Below are 10,835 nucleotides of genomic sequence, written 5' to 3' on the forward strand. Positions count from 1 at the left end.
GTGTGTAATCATAATAAGCACTTTCCCTTTGCAAGTTGTTAATCTCAGCAAGTAAGGGCTTGAACACACACGGATTGTATGTTCGTAATTATACATACCTGGTTAGTGTGTTATACTCCTTTTCTGTCCAGTATCTTGCGTGGATTCAGTGATAGTTGTGTGGAGGTATGTAATGCTGGCAAACATGTTCCTACAGACCATGAGAAATACGTAATGCAGTGTACAAAGCTACTTACATCTGTATCCACAGGGGGACAGTGCAGATCTACCAGACAGGCAGCCTCGGTAACTGCCTTGTCCTAGAAAAAGAAGAGAATCTTGCTTCCCTTTTCCCTCCCAGTCTCAGTATAACCTGTACAGACCTAGCTCTTTCTGAGCATCCAGCCAAGCAACACTTTGAGCAGAACATTTTTGACGGTTTTTGGCAGATTATTTTTCTGCCAAGTTAGGTCTAGCTGGGTTACTTAGAGGTGTAACAAGACCTCCATCTGGAGGAAACTGCAGTAGTATGTGCTGTTGGTTGTGTTTGGGCAGTTCATCCCACCCTGCTTTTCTTCACCCTAGATGAAATGTACTGCTTTATTCATTTAAGAGGTGTTTTTGTTTGTTTGTTTGTTTTGTGTGTGTGTGTGTGTATGTCTGTGTGTGTGTGTGTGTGTAGGGAGGAGATCAGTAGGTATATCAGTGCCAACTAGAAAAGAACTGTAGAAAACCTTGGGGACTGTGAAAAGGCAAAACCACGCAAATATTTTGGAGGTTAAATAGGTGACATTTTGAGAATTCTGTGAGACAAATTGGAAACTTGTCTGTCTCTTTCTCTAACATGTTTAACATTTTCATTTGCATTGAGAGCATTACCCACCCTCAGAACTTCTTGTCCCCCAGCAGGGAGTTTTCAGTCAAAGAAAGAATCCATGAAAAAGCTTTTTGTTAAACTTTTAAGTAGCTCTGTTCTCCTGAATGGCATGTAGTGTTCCACAGGAAGACATTCTTAATAGGGCTGTAAGACTAGATCTATGTTAAATAAAGAGAAGTGTTTGCCTCAGTTCAGGCAAATAAAGAGACCGTTGCTTTCTTTAATGGTTGTAGAAGATAATGTGGCCTTGTTCTTTTCTCTCTGAGCTGATAGGTTTGCTCCTGAGGCGATGTTGGCTTTAATGCAAGTTATATTAGGGCTAAAACTGTACAAAAAGTGGAAGGAAAGCCCAGTAAAAGAGTTAAGTGGTTTCTGATTATCAGGAATGTAACTAAATACTAAATTAAATTACTTCCCTTCTATCGTTTTCTGTGAGAATACCAACCCAGACACTTCCCAAAAACTCTGCTCTTCCTTGCTTGTTTACTTTGGTGCCTTAACGCTCAAATGACCTGTGATATCTCCAGGGTAGGGTGATGCCATCAACATGAGCACTGTAATGAACTGTTAAGAGCAGCTCCGTGTCCAGTGCACCCTGTGAACTCTTGTCCATGTACCCTATTTCAAAACAGAATATTTGACTGAGAAAAAGTTATTCTGGTTTTCAGGATATGTAAAGTGAGCCTGGTGCAGAACTCAGACAGCCCAATATACCACAGACATCATGCATCTATTCTCTAGGGCAGAATATGGTGCAATACTTTCTCCACCTCATGTTACTAATCCTGTTTATTTTCCCACTCAGGTGGCCAGAGGGAAGCTTCACCTCACCCAGACTTACAATCAGAATGGTCATAAACAAAGCTGTTCCCTTTGTTTGGTACCTGAGGGGATTTTCCTTTCTGCCTCCAAGTGGAGCTGGAGGGTAGCTGGACATGAGATGTCCTCTGTTCTCCTGTATAGGGGTGTAAGGGAGGGGGGCCTTCTTCCACACCAGAGACATCATTTTAAGCACTGCATCACCATGTGTGTGAAAGGGACAAGTAAGTTTGGGAAGACGAACATGGACCGTGGCCTTCAGCAAAGAGGTGAGAGGTTACAGGGCACTGTCCCTGGCCCCTTGGGGAGGATGTCACCAACGATTCACATCCTTCCACCCCACTATGTCCTGCTGGATTTCTTGACAGGTAGTGACAATCTCTGGATAGTAAAATCACCTCCCTATTATGACATTCAATAAACACAACAGAGTTCTGACAGCAAAACTAAATGACTGTCAAAATAAAAGTAGTCATACACCTCAGGCCCTGCATCCGGAGTAGAGAAGGTTCGGAGACAGCTTTGAGCTTTGATCTCATTGGGACATTTTTACCTGATTGTTTTTTCTCCCTTTTAAACAGGTCTTTGTCAGATGTCCTTGAGTGAAAAAATAGACCTTTGTAATCAGTGCAGTCTGTGTTGATACGCGAAGTGTAACAGTTAGCTAAGCAGATAACCAACAGAAGTTACTGTGATGAGCAGTCGGTGTGTTATCTATGCTGGTGGCTTCAGACAGTGAAACTTCAGGAGGTCTCAGCTGGGCAGTAGCCTTGAACCTGAACAGTGTTCCAAACATAGCACCAGGTCCCAGTGCAATGCTGCAAATGGAACTTCGGTGGGCAGACCTGAGGTTCTTTTGTGGTTAGAGCCTGAGTGAAGACTACTCTGAGGACTATTTTAGTCTTTCTGTGGAAACAGAAATGTATGCTTGACCCACCAGAGGTCACATAAGCTGTCCTGGAGTATCTGTGATGTCTAGAACATTTTTTTTATGAATGAGTGAATGAGGATCAGTAAAGATTATTATTCGAATAGCAAATTGCAGTTGTAGTCATCACAATCACTTGCCTTTCAGATTCTTAAGAGCTTGTTGAAGAGTTTTCCTATAGACAGAAGAAAAAAAAATTTCTTTAGATGTGCTGCACTGGATCTGCCTGTAGAAAACTGCTCTTTCTGGATGTGAAATAGAGGAAGTCTGAATACTGTCTGGCAGGGATAGCATAGAATCATAGAATCATAGAATCGCTAAGGTTGGAAAAGACCCACAGGATCATCCAGTCCAACCATTTGCCCTTCACCAATGGTTCTCGCTAAACCATGTCCCTCAACACAACATCCAAATGCTCTTTGAACACCACCAGGCTCGGTGACTCCACCACCTCTCTGGGCAGCCCATTCCAGTGCCTGACCACCCTTTCAGAGAAGTAGTATTTCCTAACGTCCAGCCTGAATCTTCCCTGGTGCAGCTTGAAGCCATTCCCTCTAGTCCTATCATTAGTCACACGAGAGAAGAGGCTGATCCCCAGCTCACTACAACCTCCCTTCAGGTAGTTATAGAGAGCAATAAGGTCTCCCCTGAGCCTCCTCTTCTCCAGACTGAACAATCCCAGCTCCGTCAGCCTCTCCTCATAAGGCCTGTGCTTCAGATCCCTCACCAGCTTTGTTGCCCTCCTCTGGACACGCTCCAGGGCCTCGATGTCTTTCTTACAGTGAGGGTCCCAAAGCTGGACACAGTACTCGAGGTGCGGCCTCACCAGTGCTGAGTACAGGGGGACAATTACTTCCCTGTTCCTGCTGGCCACGCTATTTCTGATACAAGCCAGGATGCCACTGGCCTTCTTGGCCACGTGGGCACACTGCTGGCTCACGTTCAGTCTAGCGTCAATCAACACCCCCAGGTCCATTTCCTCTACAAAGGAACTGTATTTGAAGGGAGTGGAATAGTTTCTGCTTTTTTTGCAGCTTTGTTTCAGCCCAAATGGAGTTTCATGTGGCACTGTTTTATTTTCCAACAAAGCAGGACTCTGATGGACTGTTTTTCACAATCCCTGCAGAAAAGGAAGTATGATTGAATTTGAGCTCTTTGATTGCTTTAAAAGGAGCTCTGATTTAAAAGAATGCTACTGCTATAAGAAAGAATATGCTAGTGCCTAAGTAGATCAAAACTTCATGACAGGAGTGCTGCCTGCTGTTCTTAAATAAGTTTGAGAGCTATTTTAATCCCTCATCTTAAGCTTACTGCTACACATTTGTGCAGTGAGTGGTTAATGGGTATTACACGATAAAGAATTCTAACATTAGAACATAATGATTTGTCTGCATTTTTTCTGCTTTGTGGAAAACGTGTGCTCAAACACACTGCAAATGGCTGGTTTACAATAAATTGAACTTTTCAGGACCAAAATTCCCTTGCAACAGTAGCAGATGCGGCTTCCAAAACACAAAAGCAGCCAGAATATATACTGATATTAGTCAGAAGTCACCTATTCATATTGATAGTGATTAGAATGATTAGAGTTTCATAGCTTATACTGGCATTTCCCCCCTGGCATCAGACTAGAAAGAAATTTAAAATGCTTTTTCTCTCTTATATAACACAAGTAGTTTTCAGCTGTTGAAATCAAAACTCAGATTTCATTTCAAAGCAAATGTAACTTTGTGAAAACGAGCCCCTGTTGAATCTGCACACTGCCTTAGGAGGATCTGAATAGAGTGAAAACGTTCAGTTGGAAGAAACCTTCAGAGATCATCTAGTCCAATATCCTGCCCACCTTGGGGCTCAGAAGAAGTTTCAGCACATGACTGAGGGCACTGCCCACTGCTTCCTGAGCACTTACAGGCATGGGCATCAACGACCTGTTCTGTTCCAGTGTCTGACCACCCTTGTGGCACGGAACTATTTCCCAATCCCCAGTCTGACCTTCCTTCGGCAGCTTTGCACTGTTTCTGTCAGGGCCCAGCAGAGCCCGGCATCTCCTCAGAGAGCTGTGGGGAGCAGTGAGGTCGCCTCTTGGTCTCCAGCTCCCTAGACTGGGCCACTCGAGTGTCCTCAGCCTCTCCTCACAGGACATGCCTTCCAGCCCTGCTGTTGGCTGTGTTGCCTCCTCTGGGTGCTTTCGAGGACCTCAACATCCTTTATATATTGTGGTTACCAGTTTTTCTACCAGGATGAAGATAAGCATATTTTGACATACTGGGTACTTTACTCATACAATAAGTAGATTGTAAGTCCTCTTACATTTTTTTTTTTATATATATTTTCATTTATTTATTTTTAAAGGGCAATAGACAAGCCAGATTTATCATATGTACTTCAGTTTGCTAATCCAACCTACTGGAAAGTGGGAGAGATGCTAGAAAGAAAATACAAAGTTAGAGCAAATATTCAAGTCAAGGTGGGAAAATTACTTGAATTCTTATGGAAGTTGGTATCAAAGACAGAAACGGAATTCTCCAAGCCTAGATGAATGGGGTGCCACCCACAGGTAGATAGTGCTTTTCTCATGGATGAGTCCTTGCAAATACTTGTTCTGCATGTCATGGTGAATTTGTGGCTGGTCTCAAAGATGCCCTTATGAGAGCAAGCCCCAGGGCAGCAGACTCTCTAATCACTTCTGTGAGGAAGTTTGTACTTTTGCATGGAGGCAGTGGCAGCAGTGACTTTTTCTTGCCCAGGCTCTATCACAATGCATCAATTTACAGTGATACATACCAATTCCTACCTCATATGCTGTGGCATAGCCATAACAACTTTTAATGAGGATTTTCACAAGATAATGAAAGAATAACATGGTGAAGCCCAAAGAACTCTGAAGTTGACAGTATCACCAGAGCATATCAAGCTACTAAGATATTTGCTGTGGTCAGAATTCTATTTCAAACTCAGGGCACTTGTAATTTCAAATCCTGCCTTAGCTTATCTGTTTTGAGCTACCAGAATCCCTAAACTTTGTGCTCCAGAACAAAGGAAAAGAACAGCAGTGGGGGCCTGGGTCTTGCATTTTGCCATAATACCATGTGCAACTGGAGATTTGATCTTTTTCTTTAAGCTTTTGTTATTCGGGGAAGGTGGTACCACTGTGTCACTAAGCCAGATATTCCAAAATGTACTGTTGGAAAAAATCAATTGGATGAATATCAATCACTGAAGTATTACATGAGCTTCCAACATGTGCTTGTCCCCTCAGTGGCTCTCTTGAAAAGGCATCTCTTTGGATTTTCAAACCGTAAGCAGCCTCCTTGGCTGTGCTGCCTTTCTGCTGCCTGTTGTAGATATGGCAGGAATGTTGGCCCCAGTGGGACAATTTAACCTGCTCTGGTGGACTGCAAACAGATACTTCCATTGGTGCATAGAGGAGCTATGCAGAGGACTCAGACAAGAGGCAGAAGTGCCTGTTCACAGTGAATGAATACCAAGGGGTATGTAAGCACCCCTGCAGCTCTAGAGAGAGTAAACACACCTGAAAATATTGAAAATAAATGCTGCATATAATTTCACTTTTAAGTGATACTCAAGGGGGTATGGTAATGATATGGCCAAAATGTACCCTCACATAAAAAGAGAAAATGATGCATTCCTTTCTGATTGCAGATAAAACAAAAAACATATATCCAACAGATCAACAGCTTTATGCTTAGTGTTTCTGCTGTGGTTTGGGTGTGTAACTGTGACTAAAATATGGGATAAGTGGACAGTCTGTTTCTTTGTCTTCCTTATTAAATAAAAGGTGCTCTAGTTTTTTTTTCAGATGCATTCTAACCTAGGCTCTAAAAATACATACTTTTCATTTGAATCTCTCTTATGCTAGGGCAATTCTTTCTTTTCTGTGAGAATGAAGGTTTACTGTGCTATATTGTGGATGGAAGCACATCTGTTGTTCAAGAGCTGATGTACCACAACACAAGCAGTGTTTGCGATTGCATGAGACTTAACTCTTTGTGCTGAAATATTGCAAACTCGCTGTTTGCTTCAATCTGGCATTTTGGCCTGGGACTGGGAGATGGAGACTTTAAAAATGAAAAAATAAAGCTATATGAAGTAGAAGGCAAAATCTCTTTGGCACTATGGAATTTTTATTTTGAAGCAGCTTTAAGGTTTCCACATTCCATAGAATTTTTTAGACAGTTCTTGTAATTCTGCTGTTGTCAGGACAATTTTCTTCACTAAGACAAGCTTATAATCTTCAGTTTATAATAGACCCCTATATCCATGATGGGTAACAGTAAATACACTGCATTCTGTTCTTACCAAACACACCTGAGTTTGAGAGAAAGAGGCATACTGTCAATGAATGCCATACCGTAACCTAGAGTTGTAAGGTATGCTGCTGGTATATGTTTATGTCAAAGGGCTTGATGGCACTTCCCATTGTACTATGGCTGCACTTTAACAGTTTTTATTTTTAAGCAGAAGTAAAGCCTTATTCCTGGTAGGTAGATCATCTACTACTATGTTTAAAGTCCTTTACCTGCATGCTCTTCTACCTCTAAAGTGTTTGCAAAAAGTGTGTGAGCAGAATCAAAAGGAGAGATGTAAAACGTCTTCTTGAAGGACATGAAGTAATTAAGTTGCAAGCTGGAACGGGGTTCATGGTGCTGTAGCTGTGGCTTATTGAATTCTGTAGGAGACTGAGCCACTTCACACTGTACTCAGTGTCCCATTTGGTGAGCATTTTTGAAATACTGGAAATAAATTCCCTAAGCAGATGCAATATTCATGAAATGTTCGCTGTATAATTCTCTAAAATGCAAATCCTGGGGCAGATAGTTGTTCAAATATTACTTTCAACTAGCTGGAGGAATTTTTCTTTTTTACTAGTGCAGGCAGCTGGAAAAAGCTTGAATTTGGAGGGACTCTTCCTTCCTTCTCCTGATAAGATAAAATGGAATGAGGAACTTTGATGTCATCTGGCTTAACTTATTTATATAATTTCCCCCTTACTTGGAGATATTAACAGATGACACATTGTGGTATCAGAAAAATCCTGGGGTGGTTGCTATGTCAGCATTTTGGCTGTTGATGATATTTTCTACCCTGTGATTGAATGCACGATTGCAGCATGTGCAGTTGTAGGTGAGCTCATTTTAATTTAACTAAACTGGATATTAATAACTACACAATTTTACTTAAAGCTATAGATATCCCAAGGGAATCTGGCAAATTACACAGGATTGAAATTCAGATATGTGTGTGTTTTTGCTGCAAAAATCCACTGACAATACCTTAAGTATAGCTATAGGTGATGCAGTTGTGTTTCCTACTGGGGAATAAGCACTGCCTTAGTCTGAGCAGGGTTTTTGTGCTTTAACTGTAATACATCTGTTATTTCTTCATGGAAGTACAGCAGATTTATTATGTATATGCTTTTATATAGCACTAAAGAGAACAGGGCTATAGAGTGATCTGTGTTGGTAGAGACCCTTAAAGATCATCCAGTTCCAAGCCTTCAGGGTAGTAGGAACTTGCATATGTTCTGGTAGAGTCTATCAGAAGCAAAGCTGTTGACTATGGGCATTTTGATATCCCTGTCTAGAACATTTGCAACTAAATATTTGAGACTTTTGAGTTTGATGCTCAGTTCTCTGACGTTATGGAGAAGAGCAGAGGACAGGCTTGATGTGCTACTGATGTCTAGTCATACCACAGAAATTCTATCAGAAAATTTAAGTGTTTTGTCACTAATATTTTCATGCCGTGGATGTATGTATGGCATTGATGTTTTTTAGAAGAACTTTATGGTACAAATAGCTAATGCCTGAGTGTGGCTTTACTCAATGGAGCATCTTTTTATCTTTTTATCTGGCAAGTAAGCATCATTTGCAAATGCTAATGAGAGGGAATATGGTGTCCCAAGAAGTACAAAAGTACTCTTAAATTATAAATGGCATCAACCTTCAGACACGCACCTCTAGTAAACAGAGACTGATTCCCGGATTTAAAAAATTGAATGTAAACCTTTCCTTTGTCCTTGAGTTTGTACTTCACTTTTCTCATCCAACTCCTATGATTTTGCATTTTTGAAAATCAAATGCCATAGCCAAGTAATAAAAAGTTATGGTCCAGGTACTCTGAGCCATTTCTTCCTCCTTTCTAACATAGCATTTTTTTCCTCCAAGTTTTAGAATTATTACTTCTGATATAATTGCCAGTACTCTATTTCTAGTGGGTAGAAAGAAATAAAAAGTAAATACAAAATCTGAAGTTGTTGTAGGTGTCAATGACCATGTCTTTAGAAACATTTCTAAGCCCAGACAAACACCCCTCATAAAAGAGTTGTCATTGTGAAGTAACATGCATCAGGTATTTCTGAGACAAAGCATGGAAGAATTTATTCTAATAGGAAAGCAGCTGGCATACAAACTTTTGTGACAAATGAGACAAATTACTCCACGGGAGACCCTGCCCGTAGCAGGTGGGTTGAAACTAGATGATCTTGGAGGTACTTTTCAACCCAGGCCATTCTATGATTCTATGATTCTATGAAATAAGAGAGGCCGTCAGAAGAAATACAATTACATCAATGCTCCTGATTGATAAAGGTGCTCATTCCCTTGTGAGAAGGGAACAATCAACTCTTCCTGCTTTATTTTCTTGATGTCTAACATAAATGGAAGAAGATCAACTCTAAGTGATCAGCTATACCCTGTGGTGCACTCTATGCTGTGCTTTCCACTGGATGGACCAGGAGGAGGCAAGCCAGGAACAGAAAAATGGTCACAATCATGAGTGAGCTGACTGAACACAATCTAAGTTTTTGTTTAGAGCACGTGAATATGGAAATAGGAAGCAATGAATGAAGCAGATTGTTTGCATGGTCTGTAAAATCTTTGCAGCAACAGGACCTCTTTTTATTAGTGTGGAGTAAAGCTACTGGTAAAATTTAAGGCAAGAAATTCAATCTCTCAGCTTGAATGAAAATACATGATACTACTAATGGGGAAACTCAAAATATATGCACGTGGAGAAAGAAATGACCATTTTTTGACAATATTTGCTGGAGTAAGTTTTTTCTTTAAAATGCTTTTCTTTGTCATCTCCATCTGATGCCATCTGTTTCCTGGTTTATGTATGAGTTTGATTTTTGAGCCACTGAGGCTGTTATGCATGTGCATATGCAGAATAATAGTGTAAAATAAAGTTATTGCCTTTTGCTGTGGGTAAAATGGTACTTTGCCAGTAATGCTGTATTTTTTTTTAGTCAAATCCAGTCCTTCTACTAGAGGTAAGAGTGTTGAGGGGAAAGGGGCCTTGCTAATACGTCTTCTTGTTAAGCAGCCTATGGAATATCAATAAAGGTTCCAATAAAAGGAAATGAAGCCCTCGAATCTCCTTTTATGTCACATCAGTAACTCTTTGTAGTTGACTATTTTATGAATAGAGAGCAATATGTTGGAATAAACTCAGCATTTAGTATGCATGTGTCACTGACGAGTTAAAAATAATGGGAGATTAGGCTCTCACTGCAAATTGTGAAAGCACTAGAATTCCCTCCTTCATGTGACTGTGACTCCCTTCCCTTGTTGTTGTGAAAAAGTTGTAAGTAGGAATGTGCGTCTAAGCATTTCTAAGGATATATAATGTTGGGCTCAAATAAATGTCTGCAGTATTTGCTGAAAATTAATCTAATTTTCTCACTGTGTTTGTATGCTTAGCTTTGTTAGCTTTCTTAATGTTAGGGAGTAGGGAACAAAAGCAGCAAAGCAACGCTAAGAAGTCACCTGTCAGCTCCATGACTTGCTATAATATGTTTGCATATTATAATGCAAACATTGCCAAATCTACTTTAAGAAATCCCAGTGGGTGTTTAAATGTCCTCTTCCTTTTCTCCTCTCTCCCCTTTCCTTTTTCTCCTTTCACCTTTCTCTTGCCTGACAGAATGAAATGTTTTGTTTTTATCATAGCAAAGCAACTGCTTCTTTATCTATGGATGGCCATCCTCAGTTAATAAACTAGCCTCTCATGTGATTGTTTTCATAAGAAAAACAAGTCAGTGACAAGGTCTTTTGAAGAGAAAGGATAACTGCCACTTTTGCCAGCACATCAACACTACTTTTTGGAGACCTTAATTTGTTTACTGTCACTGTTTATCTGTTTTCTGCATTAGTTTCTTTTTTTTTTCTTTTTTCTTTTTTTTTCTCTCTATGGCCTCTCTGAAATGGC

The sequence above is a fragment of the Gallus gallus genome, chromosome Z (genome assembly GCF_016699485.2).
Source record: "Gallus gallus isolate bGalGal1 chromosome Z, bGalGal1.mat.broiler.GRCg7b, whole genome shotgun sequence".
Lineage (NCBI taxonomy): Eukaryota > Metazoa > Chordata > Aves > Galliformes > Phasianidae > Gallus > Gallus gallus.